The sequence below is a fragment of the Chanodichthys erythropterus genome, chromosome 18 (genome assembly GCF_024489055.1).
Source record: "Chanodichthys erythropterus isolate Z2021 chromosome 18, ASM2448905v1, whole genome shotgun sequence".
NCBI lineage: Eukaryota > Metazoa > Chordata > Actinopteri > Cypriniformes > Xenocyprididae > Chanodichthys > Chanodichthys erythropterus.
In genome coordinates, this window is record NC_090238.1 from 4,692,311 (window position 1) to 4,710,487 (window position 18,177).

General features: G+C 35.7%; 1 protein-coding gene across 10 annotated transcripts in view; it reads left to right on the forward strand.

The window, feature by feature from the left end:
* Positions 1 to 18,177, forward strand: part of prkd3 (protein kinase D3) — a 76,813-nt gene that overhangs the window by 2,435 nt on the left and 56,201 nt on the right. The window lies entirely within an intron of this gene.

An 18,177-nucleotide genomic window follows, 5' to 3' on the forward strand; every position in this document is an offset into this window, starting at 1 on the left:
TCTTTTTAAGGTTTTTGGGACTTGGGGTTTCCTGTAGTAAACAGTCAGTTAGAAAAAATAAATCGGAAAGGAAATTAAAAATCTTGGTTGACTGAACATTTTGTCCACAGTGGGCTGAAATTTATATATATATATATAATTTAAAAAATATGCCTTAGTTTTGATTGACATAAAAAAAAAAAACATTTTACCTTTACAAATATAATTTGGAAAAACATGATTAAGATGCATTCTCTGAAAATGTATTTAGGGTTTAAGGAAAATATGTTATTTTGATTTGATGGTTACACTGCATGACAAAAAAATCATTAAAGGCACGATATGTAATTTTTTGCCGCTAACGGTCGCTTATTCAAAATAAAGGCGTAGCTTGATGAATTGATACATTTGTGTGTTGAAAGTTGTTATAATTCTACTCTGCGTTCGCTTGGCAGCTGCTATGAGACACTTGTCGCGCACTGCAGTAAACTAGATCTATATTAGTCATGGTAAAACATGGTACTCGCGGTAAATCAAGAAAACAAGATTTAAACAATAATACTTACTGTGTTGAGCTATGTAACATGATTCATTTTTTGTCGATGAATGTTTCCAAACAGTTGCTCACCTGTCTAATAAAAGACATCATATATTAAAGCTCTTAATTAGGTTTCTACAAATAAAAAAAAATAAAAATTTGACGGTAATGCGTCATTGATAGGCGCATGGACTCGGTCCGTGTCCTGGTTAAAATGGCTTATTTCTCTGGATTTAAACATTCTTGGAAACATTTGGGATAATGCAAATACACAAGTCAACAAAATATATAATACTGTTTTAGTGGTTTTTGGATATTTTAATCCTAACATCTTACATATTGTGCCTTTTAAATTTTATTATACATGTAACCTTGATAAATACGTTTATTAACATATTAAATAACTTATTTAAATTTTACATATTGTTAGACAAATAAACAGTAATTATTAAAATAGGAACAAATAATCAAATTACTAGTAATAGCACAAATAAATACAACAAAACAAACATGAATCAAAAAAAAAGTTTTTTTTTTTAAAGTAGGTTTAAACAGGAGATTTTCATGCACAGAAATTGTAATCTAATGTATAAACTATATAACTATACATTAAACTTTATTAAAGTTAATTAGTCAAGAGCAGTTACAGATGCATAAATAATGTTTTGAAATTTTGAAAATATAAAACGATAATTAGTGTTGTTTGCATTACATTTCTTCATTTTGTTTGACTTTACCATGTGTCATTGTTGATCAATGTAATATTGATATTTCAAACAGAGGTCTGGTAATTTGACACACTATTATGATGTGGGCAAATAGAACAACAGAGTGACTCTCAAACTGATTTTTGGACAGTACAAGCACATCTTTACCCCATAATGTTTTTCATGAGATTGTGTGTCTGTGTGATGCATGAGGCAGTGCATGCATACAATCTGTTCGAGAATGGAAACACTCTTTATCAATCAGATAGTAACCAAGAGGTGTATATTACCCTAGTTTGAAAATTATAATTCGATGATGTTAATTGACTCTGACAGTCATTGACACCTTTTTAAAGTTTTTTTTTTTTTTCTTCTATTCTCCTGCTTCCAAATGATATTTATGTTTTATGTTGCTGTTAACCTTCATATTTTAAATTTAAAATGTATTTTCATATTTAAAATTGCACAGTATATCACACACATTCAGAAGATGTTTATTTTGGGTAGTTCAGAACAGACTGATGGACTGTGCAAAATTTGAAGGATGTTTCAAGTCGGCATGAAATGGAAGTTGCGTTAGTTTTTTATTCCCTATTGTGACGTATATTCAAGTTAAATGGCATCTCGAACAAGAAAAAATGTAGGGCGGGCTTGATTTTGTCCATGGGGAGTTGATTGGATGGTTGAGGTTTCCTATTGGTCGATCTCATGTGAGTGAAAGTTTGCCCCGCCTTCACGTCATCATCAGAGAAGAGAAGAGATGTCACTGCAAGAGTTATTTTGATTATGTGTGCACAAGAATAAAAAAGGATGTGCATGGATCAGATGTAGTAAATGCTGCAATATTCCGTTAAAAAGTAAGAATTGTCCATTTTGATTTTGGTGTTTTTAAAAGCTGTAGGAGTTACAGTCTTAAGTAAAGGTTTTTTTTTTGTTTTTGTTTTTTTATAAATACGCTTTTAGTCGTTCTGGCTTTTTTTGGGCAGTTTTAAACCTAAATTTCAGGCTTTGGCTTTTATACCGATTCATAGAAACTGTGTAAATAAAAGGTCACCTTTTGAAGCCTGAAAAGCAGTGGCATCAAATCATGCCCTTGTTCTGAGAGCAGCTATGCGGTCAGGTGACCTGTGAATGACAGTAGCTGTGCCTGTAGTCTGGTTAAAGCGGCTGGATATCAGGTCAATATGCCACATAAGAGCAGCGCAGTGTGTTAATGACATGCTTCACTTTGTCCAGTGAAGTTCGGGTCAAGTTCACATTCTTTCAGGCCAGTGTGCTGCTGCTGCTGCTGCTGTTATTTATGAAGCTGCTGCTGTGGAGTTGAGTTATTCAGAGAGGAAAATACTCCATGGATAATTTATGGAATCTTATAAGATGTTGGTTTAAATGCAAGAATGTTGGCCAAAGTCCCAGTACAGGCATTCTGAGCAAACGTCTTTCATTGATGAGTCACACCCTCCAGCTGACCTGAAATCGACCTCAGTCACTTGTGGAGGGGCAGTTGTGCTGCCTTAAATGCCATCAAGGTGCTTGGGAGTTTGGAAGTCTCTTTTTCACTTCCAAACAAAGGCAGGATGATTTTTAGCACCAGTATAATGAATGTAAATTAGGTGTGTAATTATTTTAATTACATCACTTATAAACAGTATTACTAATAATGTTATTAATTTAAATATTGTAATTATTTGAGCTGCTTTTGCCCTTTTTTGTAGTTGTAAAAGTGCTTAAGCGTACACAACAAAGACAAATGTGTGTTTTTCATTTCTAAAGGAAAGATTTTAGCGTTTTCACTAGGGGTGTGACGAGACACTTAGCTCACAAGATTAGACATGAGACTGGATTCTGAAGGACGGGACGAGACAAGATTTTTTTAAAGAAATCCTCAACGACAAAATTTATGACTAAAAAATGACTAAAAAATAGCCTGCAGGTGCATTTTGAAATGTTTTAACTAGTCATCTTGTAATGAACGTCATTTCAGTTTACTTTCTGAGTATGAATTATCATATGCAGTACAAGACAACAATATACAAGCATTGTAAAAGGTTTTGCCACAAACTCAACTGACCGGCTTCTCTCCTGTATGATTTCACTTCAGACCTTACTGTACATGAATTATGACCTTCCAGAACTTCTGATTGAGGCTGTGTCACCTCCTAATTGAACTCCTTTAAATTGAACATGGAAATAAAAACAGTATAAATAACAAAAATAAATAACAGTTTTTGCTTAGTCTTAAGTGCAAACAATCAGTGCAACCATAATCAGAGTACTCTCTCAATATTCAAAGTTCAGAGACCAAAACAGAGACCAGAGCTAAGAGGTGGTTACAATTACACACAGCCTAAGATAGGTTTGATATTGGGAGACAAGTTATTTTATGTAGCCTAATTTGTGCGCATCAGGTAGCTCGCGTTTTACTTTCGCTTTCAAATGCGCTATCGCACATACTCTGTGAATAGGGAGCGGTGGAGCTGAGTGCGCATTCTACAAGATAAGATATTTATCAGACGCTCAGGCGCTGTTGTGCAGCGAATCCTCCGCCATGGTCAGTCATCTCGCCACTTACTCTCGTCACGTGATCAGTGAACTGTGATTCCTGCTGCAATGTGTGCAACTCTGCAGCTCGTGCTGGATGAGCAGAGCAGAAGTTTACAATAGTTTACAATTGAAGCAACCGTTATCCAACTGAATTAAATGGTTTTTATTTCTATAGAAAAGCAAAACGACAGCGGTCAGCACCGTAATTTAATGTATACGTAGCCGTGGCATATTCTATGCTGATTTCACCTTCACGCTCCATCATGGCGATGTCGCAAGACAGCTTTTCACTTGATGAGAAATCTTGTCACATTTGAATATTGCGAGTGGCATTAAATAATCGTCACACCCCTAGTTTTCACGTGATAATGAAGAGATGTGCTTACAATATGCTTACAAGCTGCAGTGATCTTTTTAAATGCTTTTGTGCATTTTAGTTTGATTTTCTCTACCACGCACACACACACACACACACAAACAAACACACACACACACACACACACACACACACACAGGTGGTGCGATATATCTTCCACCATCAGTCAGTGTTTACATGCAATTAAAGCAGGATTATTTCACATTAACACTGCTTTTTCTCTGTGTCAGTGTTCATGTTATTGCATTTTAAAGTAACGGTTTCTATTCATTTTATGGCAGTTTCATGGCATCCCTAATCTGAAAAGTTGTATTACACTACAGGTCAAAAGTTTGGAATAATTCTGATTTTTTTTAATGTTTTTGAAAAAAGTCTCTCCTGCTCACCAAGTCTGCGTTTATTTGCTCAAAATTAAAGTACAGTAAAATAAAAAACAGTATAATTGCTAAATATTATTACAATTTAAAATGTTATTAATATATGTTAAAATGTAATTTATTCTTGCGATGGCAAAGCAGAATTTTTAGCAGCCTTGTTAAAAAAAAATAAGACACTTAAAAACATTTAAAAAATCAATTATTCCAAAGTTAAAACTAAATTATTCCGCTAGTGTAGTGTATATTGTGATTAGTCATTGCTATTCACAATACAACATTAAATATATAAAGGGTACAAATTTGAATTGAAACTATTTTTTTAACATGGTCATACAGATATTACTAGAAGGCAGCATCAGCTTTTGTCAGCATAGTTAGGGGTCTGTAACGTTGACTTCATATTCAAGGTATGTGTCAATGTTTCAGTAAGCTGAACAATAAATGAAACCAAGAGAAGGTTGTTTTTATGTTGTCCCTAGGTGTAGATTTTTGTTAATTTGCACCTTGGTCTCTACAACAATAAATCCATTTTCTGATACAATCTTGGAAACGCTGAAGAGAATGCAGGCCAGGAAGGTTTTTCAGAGCTGTTCTGCATCACTCTCTCTCCAAACCCAAGGGATGAACAGCAAACGCCATCTGCTGACATCCAGTTGTGCAGGATCATATGGCTTTGATATCGGTGGAAAATATGACTCTGGTTTCTCCCATCATCCTGGCCATCTTTACTCTCACACACACACGCACACACACACACTGCATGCTGTTTCTAATACAGTCACTCAGCCTCCCCAGTGCTCTGCTGGAGGAATTTGACCTGACTTGGGAAAGCATGAATTCTAGCACTCAGCAGAAAGCAGCGCTGCCACAGTCAACAGGGAGCAGACAGGAAAGTGTTTTATATGCTGATGCCTCATTAGATATGCTTTTGGATGAACTCTGTCTCTGGTGGCTATTATTTACGCGACTGGAGGACACTCATGGAAGTGATTCGACAGTCTTTACACAGTACATTTATTCACAAATGCACTACGGCAGATGTGCTGTCCATCCTAACTTACAGTAATGATATATTCAAGTCTGTTAATGACATTTGCGGCCAATATGATGCATTTTAATGCAAATCATTAATTAAAGGGCACCTATTATGCTTTTTTGGTTCTAACTTTCCTTTATTGTGTAATATAGCTGTTTGTGCATGTAAACAATCTGCAGAGTTACAAAGCACAAAGTCATTCCAAAAGAAAAAGACCTGCCAACAGAAAAGTCTTTTGGAAGCTAGTTATTATACTTAATAAAGTTTTAAATATGGCTATTTTTCTTACAAAAATGCATCGCTTCACAAGGCCTTTATTATTACCCTGGAACTGTATGGATTATATTTATGATGGATGCATTTTTTTTAGGGCTTCAAAACAGGCCCCCCATTCACAACCATTATAAAGCTTGGAGGAGCAAGGATATTTTCAAATATATCTACGATTGTGTTCGTCTGAAAGAAGATAGTCATATATACCTAGCAAGGCTTGTGGGTGAATCAATTCCATTTGAATTGGTTGACAATCACTTGACATTTCAAGCTTTCTACAGATATATTTCTCATGTCTGTGAGGCAAGTATGAGTTTTGGTTTATTTTTTTGACGCGCTCAAGTTCACAAAGACAGAGACGGCAAAAGCGCATCCTTTTTGTTTTCGTTATTTTACAAAAGCACAACATTGTTGTTATTATTGTGAGTTTAAATAAAAGCAAACCATTTACAGTTTTGAATGTTGGATTATTCTTATCTGTATGACCAAAAGTGACAGAGTATTTTAAGTTAAATGCAAATGATCACGCCGGCGCCTCCATGTCATGCAGTAAGCACACTCTCCACACAAACACTTGGATATGTGCCATATATTCGTGCACATTTATCTATGTTAACATTAGAGTGGACTTGTAAAGTTGCTACTACTTGTATGTTTCAAGTGATAAGCCATATTTGAGGTCGATGATTGATAGGTGAATATTTGGATTTCCTGCTGTTAACGATCTGTCCATCACAGTTTGCATGATTTCATCACTTTTATTCATTTAATTTTTTTTTTTTTTCTGTGACTAACCGACTAATACCATCTTTGGTCAACTAAGCTTCTCCTCGTCAACTATTAGGGGACAGCCCTAATAATCAGCATGTCAGAATGTTGAAAAGCACAAGTTGCCAATAATTCACCCTCAGCAGTGGCTGTTATATCATGCTTCAGGGGCAAGAGTTCAGTCATTAGAGTATCATTGTATGTGTGATTTCTTAAAGGAATGGTCCAGATTAAGAAAAATACATTTGGGACAGGTGACAGGCCATGTCTTAAGTTAATGTCGACTCCTCAAAAAAAACTCCTGGGTATTAATTTTTAGATCTGTAGTTGTGGATGAGTAGGGCACTTGAGACCACATAGATTCTGCTCCTGAATGCAAAAACCACACCACTTGGCTCTCTATGGGGAAGGATGAGCAATAGGATCACTTATGAATTATGTAGGTGATCTGCGCTCAGCCTTACTGTTACCCTATACTCTCATTACCAATCAGTGGACTCATTATGACTTTGACTAATTCAACACAAAAGTCACTGTTCATGTTTCTGCACTGCTGTGGCCTCTTTGTTCCTGAGATCTGATGGACGTGTAGTTCAGAATGACTTGTGCAATAAACATCTGATAGCAAGGCACTTCCTGTTTTGGTGTCACCCAGGCTCTTGTCTGCAGCCACGGAGGGAGGCATCATAAAACAAGAGTTCATCGCACTAACACCGGCATGCAATCAGCGTTCCTCACATTCCTGAGTGCTGATGTCAAATCAAACATCTCAAACTGACCTAATGTGAATTAGGTCATTTATTTCAACTGCTGCCTTTGTTTCGAGGACAGTCTATTGATTTGAACTGCATATGAAATGTTGGCCTGCTGGACAACTGGTGGTTTGTGGGTTGCGGGTTGCTGCAGTTTTCTGTTCTGCTTCACAGTGTAAAATAGTAAGTTTACATTTTTTTTTCTTCAGCCCAGAACTTAACAGCCCCTCTTCTCCTATCAGAGAATGATAAAGCAAACTCAGTGGAAAAAAATGTGCAGACGTTTTGGCAAGTTCTTTTGGGAAAAAAAAAGGGGGTTTCTCTATCTCTCAAAAGACAATGTCTTTGGAATATCAGGGCATCTGGAAACAGGGTTTGCTCAAATGTGGATGTCATTCATGAAAGTAGGATAGTGGGACTTTGTGTAGTTTGATGAAACCATGTAATTGATTAGGGGTGAGTAATATGACCAAAATCGTATTGTTCAGAATATAAGACAATATTTTTTTCTTAGAAATGCATCTGAAAAAACGGGTTTATCTTATATTCAAGATCTAGACTTTTACATGTTACTAATACACCCACAACAATAGCTGGTGCCAAATATGTATAAAACGAGTGTACCAAGAAATATGGTGTGTCAGAGTTTAATGTTAGAAGATTGTCTTAAAAACGCTAACAGTCAAAGAAAAGCTTACAGTTTAAGAGCCCTCTGACTGTCACATTTGCATGCCAGATTTCAAAAATACAATAAGATTTCACTTCTACTGTTAATGAAATTTTGGTAAGCTACATGGTTTTCACTTTTCACTATGAGATGATAGCCTAGTTGTTATATAATTCAGATGGGCTACAGGTTATTTTTATGGTATGCCAAAAAGTGTTTATTTTTAAATATGATCATTGGTGCATTTTACCAGTATTTAACATAATTTCAATACAAAAATTAAAATATGAAAAATATGCAATATGAACATTATTTTCAAATAAAATCATTTTCTTTATAAAATACAAGATCTGATCTTCAAAAAACCTTTTTCCAAAAAGTACATCTTGAAAAAGGAGGGGGCTTCGTCTTATATTCGGAACAATATGGTATGTCATGACATGAGTACGTTTATTTCACGATAACTATACATATCACAATAAACTTCTGTCATGACAACTCTCAGAGTGTTTGGCTTGGTAATGGGTATGACAATATGTTTGTTCTTGGCAGAATAGATCTGCTACACTGCTCCTGCTGTTATTGCTTCTGCTGTTGGTTATTGCTGCTGCTGAAGAGCAAGTACAGGACTTGCTACTGCCAATACATACACGACATGCTGCTGTGAGCAAGTAAAACATGCTGCTGCTGTAAAATATAGCGTACATGAATTACCCGATCTGTAGCAGATCTATACAGGTGGAGCTGGGGAAGGTGGAGGGTTTCTGAAACTGCAGCAAATGCTGACCAAGTATTTGAAGGTTGAGCAGCGAGCTCATTGGCTACTGATACAGCAGGAACCAATCAGCTGTGTCCTTTAGATAATGATGTGATTTCGAGCAGATTGAGTTAAGGACCTATCACCCTGTGCCATTTAGAGTTTCATGACAGAACTTTGTATTTATATTTGCTGGAAATTATCTTATGATACCAACATTTTATATACCGGAGAAATTTCACAATTCTAAATACCAATTTCAATATCAGTAAATACTAATACAAGGCTAACTAGTTTAAGGGAAAAGTTATTTACTAAAAACTCACTAAAAACAATAGAGAGAATAAGCCAAAATTTCTAGCAGTAGTCAAATTTCCATTGGTTTTGGTTTATTGTGTCTACCGGTATTTCTCCTTCCCCTTTCATTAATTGTTAAATGGAGAGAAGACTCATGTTGGCAATGTAGCCTTTCTAAAATTTTGGATTGTTAAAGGGATAGGTCAGCCAAAAATGAATTCTGTCATCATTTACTCACCCTCATGTAGTTCCAAACACATAACACTTTGGTTAATCCTTGAGATATTTTTATGAAACCGAAGAGGAACTTAGAAGATCCAAAAAGGTCATAAAATGTTGTAAAGGTCGTAAACAAATCCATGTGAATCAAGCGGTTTAATCCATGTCATATGAAGAAATATGGTGCTATGCTTTGTATGATAAACAGATTTAATGCAGGCTTTTTTGATCTTCTCAGTTTTGGCTGAACTTTCAGTGGACGGACAAGAACCTCTCAGGTTTCATTAAAAAAAATCTTAATTTGTGTTTCGACGATTTACGGCTTTAAGGCTTATGGGTTTGGAACGACGTGAGGGTGGGAATTTTTTGCGTTTTGGGTGATTGCCTGCATTATTGTAGTAAAACCTATGGCAATGATAGCAAATAATGATAGATTTTGAAGAGGAAATAAACTTGATGTTAAGTCTCTAAAAAAAAAAAAGTGGGTGTTGGCTATGTTTCTGGAGGGGAACGTCGTCTTTTCACAATTAATTCCCGACACTTTTTCCTGCTAACTATAATTTTTTTTATTCACTCGTAAATACATCGCATTACAGAAATAAAATTCATACAAATTTGCAAATTCATGTAGTTGCCATGCTGTTTCAAGTTGACTTAGCTAAATGTCTTGAATGTAAAATGATTAGCCTAGTTTTTAAGTGTTTGCGTACTAAACTAGTGCAGGGTGTTTATTTGGGTCTTAGTCTAATAGTTTTAAACACATCTGGCCATTTTAATCTCCATGGAAAATTCTTGCAGATATATCACACCAGCAGCTGACAGAAAAAGGGGGAAATCGGTCTTGTGTTTTTTTTTTTTTTTTTTGAGTCACTTAATCATTATACTCTCTCTAGTTCATTGGAGGTTAGTTGACAATATTACAGTGTTACCATGGTGACCGAGACCTGGACATGGACTGCAAAAGAACTCAAATAGGGAGTCGGAGAAAAGGAGAAAAGTAGTTAAATAGAGGGTGCACTTGGAAATTGGACTATGCTGTGTTCCCACTGGCCAAAACTAACTGCAAAATGGGCAGGAAATAAATTTCCCCCAGCCCAACCCCAGTGGCCCATATAGCAAGCACACATCTGCAACCTCCTATGGAAGAAACCATATTTCGTCTACTGGCCAGACTGTTATACAGTTCCTGGAAACATCCACATTAAAATGGTTAATGAATATCAGTATTTCTTAGTATTCGGCATGTCCCCTTTTTGCATTAATAACAGCGTGCACTTAAGCTAGCATGGACTCCACAAGTTACCAGAGCTGATGATTCATGTTATGCCAGAAGTGATGTGAGAATGTTCCAAAGGGCATCTTGTGCACTTCAGTGGAATTAAGGAAATGTGATCTTTTGACTTTTCTTTGTAATCATAGAGTTAAAATGTCTCCATTTACATGCGAACCCGCTGTCTGCTTATTGCAAATAATTGATGTAAAGCAAGGTCGGAATATAACTGGGCAAAAATACCACCAAAATGAACAAAATTGCTCGCATTAAAATTAAGGGGAAAATGCCCTTGCACAATTAAACTAGATCAATGACGGCTGTTGTGATTGAAGTAAAATGTGAAAATGAAAAGGGTCAATTGTGGCATTACTTTTAGATCTCTATAGATTTCTTTTTATGCATTTTTGCAGCGTTGAGCATTCTAACCAATCACACACATTTCTGTTGAGCTCATGAATGCAGTGGCCAATCAGATGTGAGTTTAGATTATCAATTTAGAGTTTTTCATGCTACTAAAATACACAATGTGAAAACTTGATTTTCAAATGTGTAAAAAGCAATAAACTAATTCATAAACTGTTCTTAGATTGTTTTGACTTTGTAGCCAGAATATGACTTGTCATTTCCCAGAACACAAAAACATTATTTTTATGTAATCATTATTACAATAATAAAATCATTAAACGACAATATAGATTTTTTTTTTTTTTTTTTTGTCATAACCTTGCAGCCGTATCCTGTAATGAGTTCCTTTTTTTTTTTTAATTTTGTAATTTATATACTTTAATGAATGTGAACGGAAGTGTAGTGCTAAATATGGTAAAATATTAATAAAAAGTATAGTATTTGTATTCTTCTAAAATACATTTGTATTGTAAAGTACTGTAGAGTTAAAAGACCTTTATTTAAAATGCATTGCACAGCTTATTAATGGAGCAAAAAGATAAAACCGTATAAATTAATGACCTGACAAGCTAAGTTTATTAATAATCTTTCAGTGTGCAAAACTGAATGGCTAATCATAATATGAAAGGCTACAAAACAGAGTGGCACACATCTCTTATGCACATACCTGGTGCAGAATGATGCAACATGACTCAGAGCGCTCAGAGCTAGTCTGCAGCCAAAGTTCAGGGCAAAAATTGAAGAGATATTAGCTGTGTCCCGGTTTAGAGGCTGCATCCTTTGAAGGCCGATGCAAATTGGTGTGGCCATGACATCTCGGGTGGGCATTATTTTTCTAATAATTCAATGGCCCGGAGTAAATTATTGTACTTACACTACAGATACCACACTTCAAAACATTTAATGATGTATTTCAAGATATTTGTCAGGGTTTTGTCCTTAAAATGCTAATGCTAAGGACTAATTTCTTATGCATCTAATCCCAAGCCTCTGTTGCTAATTCCAAAATGTTATTTAAGAGATAGTAACGGAGGCTTGAGCCATTGATAGCAAACTAATACAGTTATTAATGCAGTTATTAGAGAGAGAGAGAGAGAGAGAGAGAGGGAGAGAGATTAATTGTGTGTGAATTACCTGAGTCTGTGCGTCTCTCAACAGTGTTCGGCAGCACTTCCTGTCTCTACTATAAGCTGCCTGCAAAGTAATTGCCTGATAGGGCAGCGAAGCAACAAGTCAGCTGCCTAAGTTTTCAGATGCAGCCTATGTGTTTCCTGAGTGTTGGATTTTAGCATGGCTTATTTTGCAAACATGACTCTTGTTGATCTCCTTAGTGGTTTCTTTATAGTGGAAGCCAAAATGAGTCCACACTTCAGCCCTTTACACTGTGGCGGGAGCTGGTATAATTCTATCATCTTGTAAGCTGGGTTTGCTAATGTTAACGCTATACATTCTCAGATAGCATTGCCATCTAGCGGTCGAGTTTAAACCGTACACAAAGCCACTGACACAAATCTTGGATTTAAACACATAAATATTGATACAGTGATTTTAAGAATCGATACAGTATCGCTAAACATAATATTGCGATATTCACATGAATCGATATTTTCTTACACCCCTACCCTTTAAAGTCTGCGTCCTTTGAAGGATACAGCCTCTGAATTGGGACACAGCTGTTAGTTTCTGTTTCACTGGTAAATGCATCATACATCACATTATAGAAAACATTAATCAAAAAAAGAATTTAGAGTTTTTTTTCTCTTAGTTCCAGCATCTGTCTGATTTTTATGAATAAAATCATCTTATTTAAGACAGATGGGGAGTTTACATGGGCTGGAGTAGCTCTGCAGTGTGTCAGAAATGAAAATGTCCACTGCATGGGTACCAGTTAAGACATTGATTACAATCAGATTGAATTAATTTTGATGCACCGACTGCATCAGGGTGTCTAAGCTTGTACATTCTCGCATTGTACATACCAATAACATCATCCCGTGAAATTTGCAAGAACTGATTTACCTTTTTTCATACATGGTCTATACCCATAAAGTGCAGTTAATTTTCTGGAAAAGTCTGTGCGTGAAAGCGCCTATTGAAGGAATCTTCTCTGAGTCCGAGTATTCTCTAGAGAATGTTCAGTCATCTGTCCTTGAACTGAAGCACAGGTGGGACATGCAGCAAAATAATGATCCAAAACATGCAAGCAAATCTCAGAATGGTTGAACAACAGCAAAAAGTAACATTTTAGAAAGGCCAGGGTTGAGGCTGAAACATGGAGTTCATGCTTGGAAGCTTACAGATGTCACATGAGCTGAAGCAGTTCTGCAAGGAGGAGGGAGCGAGCATTACAGGAAGTGTTTGGTTGCAGTTTTTGCTTCTGAAAGTGGTGCAGCCAGTTAAAGATTTACTTCACATGGGGGTACTGGATGTTTTATAGCTTTCTTTAACACATTCTTGAAAGATGAAAGGTTACTTGTGCATTTAGTGGTTCTGGTTAAAAATCTGAAGAGATTTAAAATAATAATGCAAAAATACAGACAATCAGGACTGTGGTTCTCATTTGTATCTGCTTCCACTTGAAATTTCCACCATCTGTGCTTTCACTTTCGATTGTTCTCGCCCGATGTTGCGGTGGATCAGCCCAGCGTGTGTGTGTTTGTGTGCGCGTGCATTTTTGTGATTTATGACACAAATTTGTATAATGACATGGGTATTACACTGGTATTATGATGTAAACATGAAATATGAGGACATGTCATGAGTCCTTATATTTAAAATAGCTTTAAAAACATACTAAACAATGTTTTATTAAAAATGTAAAAATGCAGAATGTTTCCTGTGATGGCTAGGTTTAGGGGTAGTGTAGGGGGATAGATTTTGATAGTAAAACAAACCTGTGTGTTTGTGTGTTTGAGCAGGTCCCATCGGGACATCAATAGATGAAGTGAAGTCAGTATGTTTGTTGTGTGTGTTGCATAATGTGTGATGTGGATGAATAGATAGCTTGTGTTTATATGCTTGTGTTTTGTACTAGCCAGTGAATCCTAGCCATAACTAGCATATTTATCCTTATTATTATTATTACTTTGATTATTTGCACCACCTCTCCAGCAACACGAATGCAAATATGTATTTTAAGAATAATTTTTAATAAGTAGTGGTTTACCGATTATTAATTTTTTGATGGCTGAAGCCAATACCCTATGGAGCAGGGTGGCCAATGTAAAGCACATATATACGAAATCACACGGTTTAATTTTAATATAGTAAAAACAAATGCATAATAATTGCTGAAATGCAAGTTTATTTTACATAATATTTACTAAATTAGAAAAAAATCATTTAATAATGAATTATAAAGAAAAAGTTTAGAACATGATAAAAACAGTGTAAAAAAAAAAAAAAAACATTTATACTTTAGATGGCAATTTCTTGTTTCTGTAATACTATTATAGTATTTTTCACAAAAGTAGAAATTGTTAGAAATATGTGTAACAACACCAGTTTTGAGAATGTTTATTAGATATTCCCCCCATTTCACAGATTAAGCTAGTCCCAGACTAAAATGCATGTTTGAGATGTTTTAACTGAAAGTAACTTGCACTGTCATATTTTAAAATATGTCAGTGCCATTGTTTTGTCTCAAGTGCACACTGATAAAGTTTTTTTTTATTTTTTTTTTTTTATAAGTCACGCTTATAAAGGCTGATTAAATGTCCTAATTGAACTACGTCCTAATCCTGGCTTAATCTAAGCCTTTTCTGTGAAACCGGGCCATTAAATTATATAAATGCGCATTTGCTAAATGCTGAAGGTAGGTGAGAAAGTGTTACAGCATTAGTCTTTCTATTAAAAAAAAGAAAAGAAAAAAGCAATCATTATAATACTATTTTGTAAACCATTTACTTTCTTTGTTTAATAGGCTTTATGCTGAACATCACATGAACAAACAAGAAAACTCATTGCATCCGCTTGTCGGAGAAAGTGTTAACAGCAGTGTTTTATTCAATTTAATTATCTAAATGTTAGCGAGAAGAAGAAGAAGAAGAAAAACTTTTAGAAATAAATCGGTTATGCTCATCTTTGCTCTCTCCTTTGAAGGTATCTTGAGTTAAACAGGTCTATGTTTAGCGAAGCACATACATAAGACTTGATCTATACTGAAGAAACTAATACAGCTGACTAATTGAGCTTATCTGCTGGTGTTCTCATCACTGTCAAAATAAAAACACGGAACTGTTTGAAAGTAAGAGCAGTCCGCTGATTGATGCCAGCTTTCAAACGCCCCCCTATGTATCTGTGTGCACTTTTTTTTTTTTTTTTTGCCGTTTTTGAGTTTGTTGAGAAAGGATAGTATAGAGAACTAACAGGAAGCAAAATGGGAGAGAGAGGGGGACAGGATCAGGAAAGGTCCCAAATCTGGGACTCAAACTCATCGTCCAAAGCACAACTGCGCTACAAATCGAAGCACTGCCCACGAGTCCATTGGCTCTGACAGCCATAATTGTTTTTATGATGTGCACATCCCTAAAATTAAGCTTCTACTGCCATGTGTTTCTTTCTGAGACTATTCAAGTACAATGATCCTCCAGAATGTGTCAAGAATTCAGAAAAGCTCAACCCTTCAAGTCATGGCCGGTTACAGGATGGAAAATATGATCAACTCTTTCCTCTGGATGTTCTCCATAGGAATCTCCAGTCCAAACCCATCTGAAAGGTGCTCTGATGAAATTACTTGTCATTGCATGCATATAGGACCTTTTGTGAACTTTGACACACGGGGATGTTTACGTTACTGGGTGTGTCTGAAACAGTCAACTGCATGTCAGTGTGACTTGATAATGTTATTTATTTATTTATTTATTTTGAACCGGAAACAGCCTCTAAGGCACCATATTAGGGATGGGACGATACACTTAAACTCACGATACGATGCACCTCGATATGCCAGGGTCACGATACGATACGTCACGATATGATATCAAAAAAGAAAAAAAAAAAGAAGAAAATATTACTGTATAACAACAACTTATTTATTTTTGTTTCACTACCATGTTAAATGGATCCATATAGTCCGCTATGAATTCGCCAATGAGCCTGGTTATCTGTTTTGCACGCGGACTTGACAGAGGTAGAGTTGGTTTCATGGTCAGCTGTCCCTTCGGTAGGCTCGTTTTCTCCGGGGCCGTCTTCACATTTTTATGGTGACGTTGAAGGTGGTGGTTCATGTTTGATGTGTTGGATGTGGTGTACGGAATGAAAGCATGGCATAGCTTACACACAGTCTTAGTCTTGACAGTTACTCTATTGCCGTCTTTGTCTTTTATAATGAGAAAGTCAAAATACTGCCAGACATATGACTTGTTCTATCCAGGCGGAGCGTCCTCAATTTCGACCTCATTTGACTCCATGGTCGGCTGTTTGGGGGCAAGGCAGTTGGTGCTAATGCTAATAATATTTGTTAGCTCGCTGCAGTGTTGTTATTGCAACGTGCGCTGTCTTGATGTTAGGACGTACCGCACCGTTCCCCGGATTTTTTTTTTTTTTTTAATTTAGTTTTTTTACCCTGCCACCATAGACTGTATGTCTGCCCCATATACATACACACAAATATAATACACTAAATTATTTATATACTATGCAAATCATGCAGCAGTGCCATCTATCTTTATTTCGCGATCCATTTTTTTCGACCTCGATGCGTTTCGTCACGTTTTGTATCGCAATATTTTGTCAAACTATATTTCGTCCCATCCCTACACCATATATAGCAGAACTTCATTGGGTGCCATGCACTGATGGCCAGCTAAGCAGATCACAGGTTTGGGAATATGATCTTATTTGAGATACATGATTTAGACCAGGGATTCCCAATCTTTTTTTTTTTTTCTGCCGAACTCTTGAAATAAAATATTTTCTTGAAGTACTCCCTGAGATTTTAAGTTAATATTTAGGTATTTTAACAACAGCAACAACCACAAAAAATAAGAAAAATTATAATAAATAATAATAATAATAATAATTTTAATTCAAATTATAAAAAGCGAAGACAGAAATATATTACTATTATTATAATACATTAATTCATTAACTCACAAACCCCATGCAATTCCTTCACGAACCCCCATTTGTGTAAAATACAGCTACTGCTTTTGATTTTAATAATGTACTATTAAGTGAGATTAACATTAGCTAAGATTAATAAATGCTTTAGAAGTATTTTTCATTGTCAGTTTAGTTAATTCATTAGTTGACATAATGTTAACTAATGGAGCCCTATTGTAAAGTGTTACCGAACATTAATAAAGAAACTGAACATTTTCAGTCAATATCTAGGGCATGTTGTAATCCAGATTAAAATATAACAATGTTTAAGTTTGAAATTAACACTTTTGCGAATACAAAAATCTGAATGACTGTCTGAAACATTTAAATACTTTTCAGGAGCAGAAAGCAGTGCAGCTGCTTTGTTTACAGGGTAACGGCTGTATTTCTGCTCTTCCATCATCACCATCTGCTGTTAAAGGGTGAACGTTCAATTTCATTCAGCGCGTCTCTTTCACGCGTTCCGCTATGCGCTGCTCATCTGTGTTGGGGTCGTTTACATGAAAGCGTGCGATGCCTCTTTGACGCAGCATACAGCGGTGTTGTGCATTTCAAATGGTTGATAGGAAAAGTATTCTTAATATACATTCTAAAAATCTGAATAATTTATGATAATCATGCACTGTATTTTGAAGTGCCCACAATAACGATATTGTGCATGTTTATTATCGTGATATATCATATTACACCGGCACATGTCTAATTACAACCAATTCGGAACCATATGCAATTATGAGATTTCATAGGCAATGAAGGATATCTATGCTGCCCTTTTAAAAATTGATCAAATTAAGACATCTAAGTAGACAGGATGTTAGATGATTGGTTTCAGACTTGTTTTGATGTTTTCCTACCTCCAGATACTGACTAAGCATACAGCTTGTTTAATTGTTTTTCCTTTAAAATTGTTGTCATGGTTTGCAATGCAAATGAAGTCATATTTTCTATGGCCTGTGTTATTGGCAGATAAATCTTGCATACATATCAAATTTACACCATGATGAAGTTTGAAATCACACACAGATGGTATGGCACTGTCAATTTTGACCTCTTACTGCCCAAAAAGAAAAACAGCTGTCAAGATTTTTTGTTCCATTATGTCTTTTT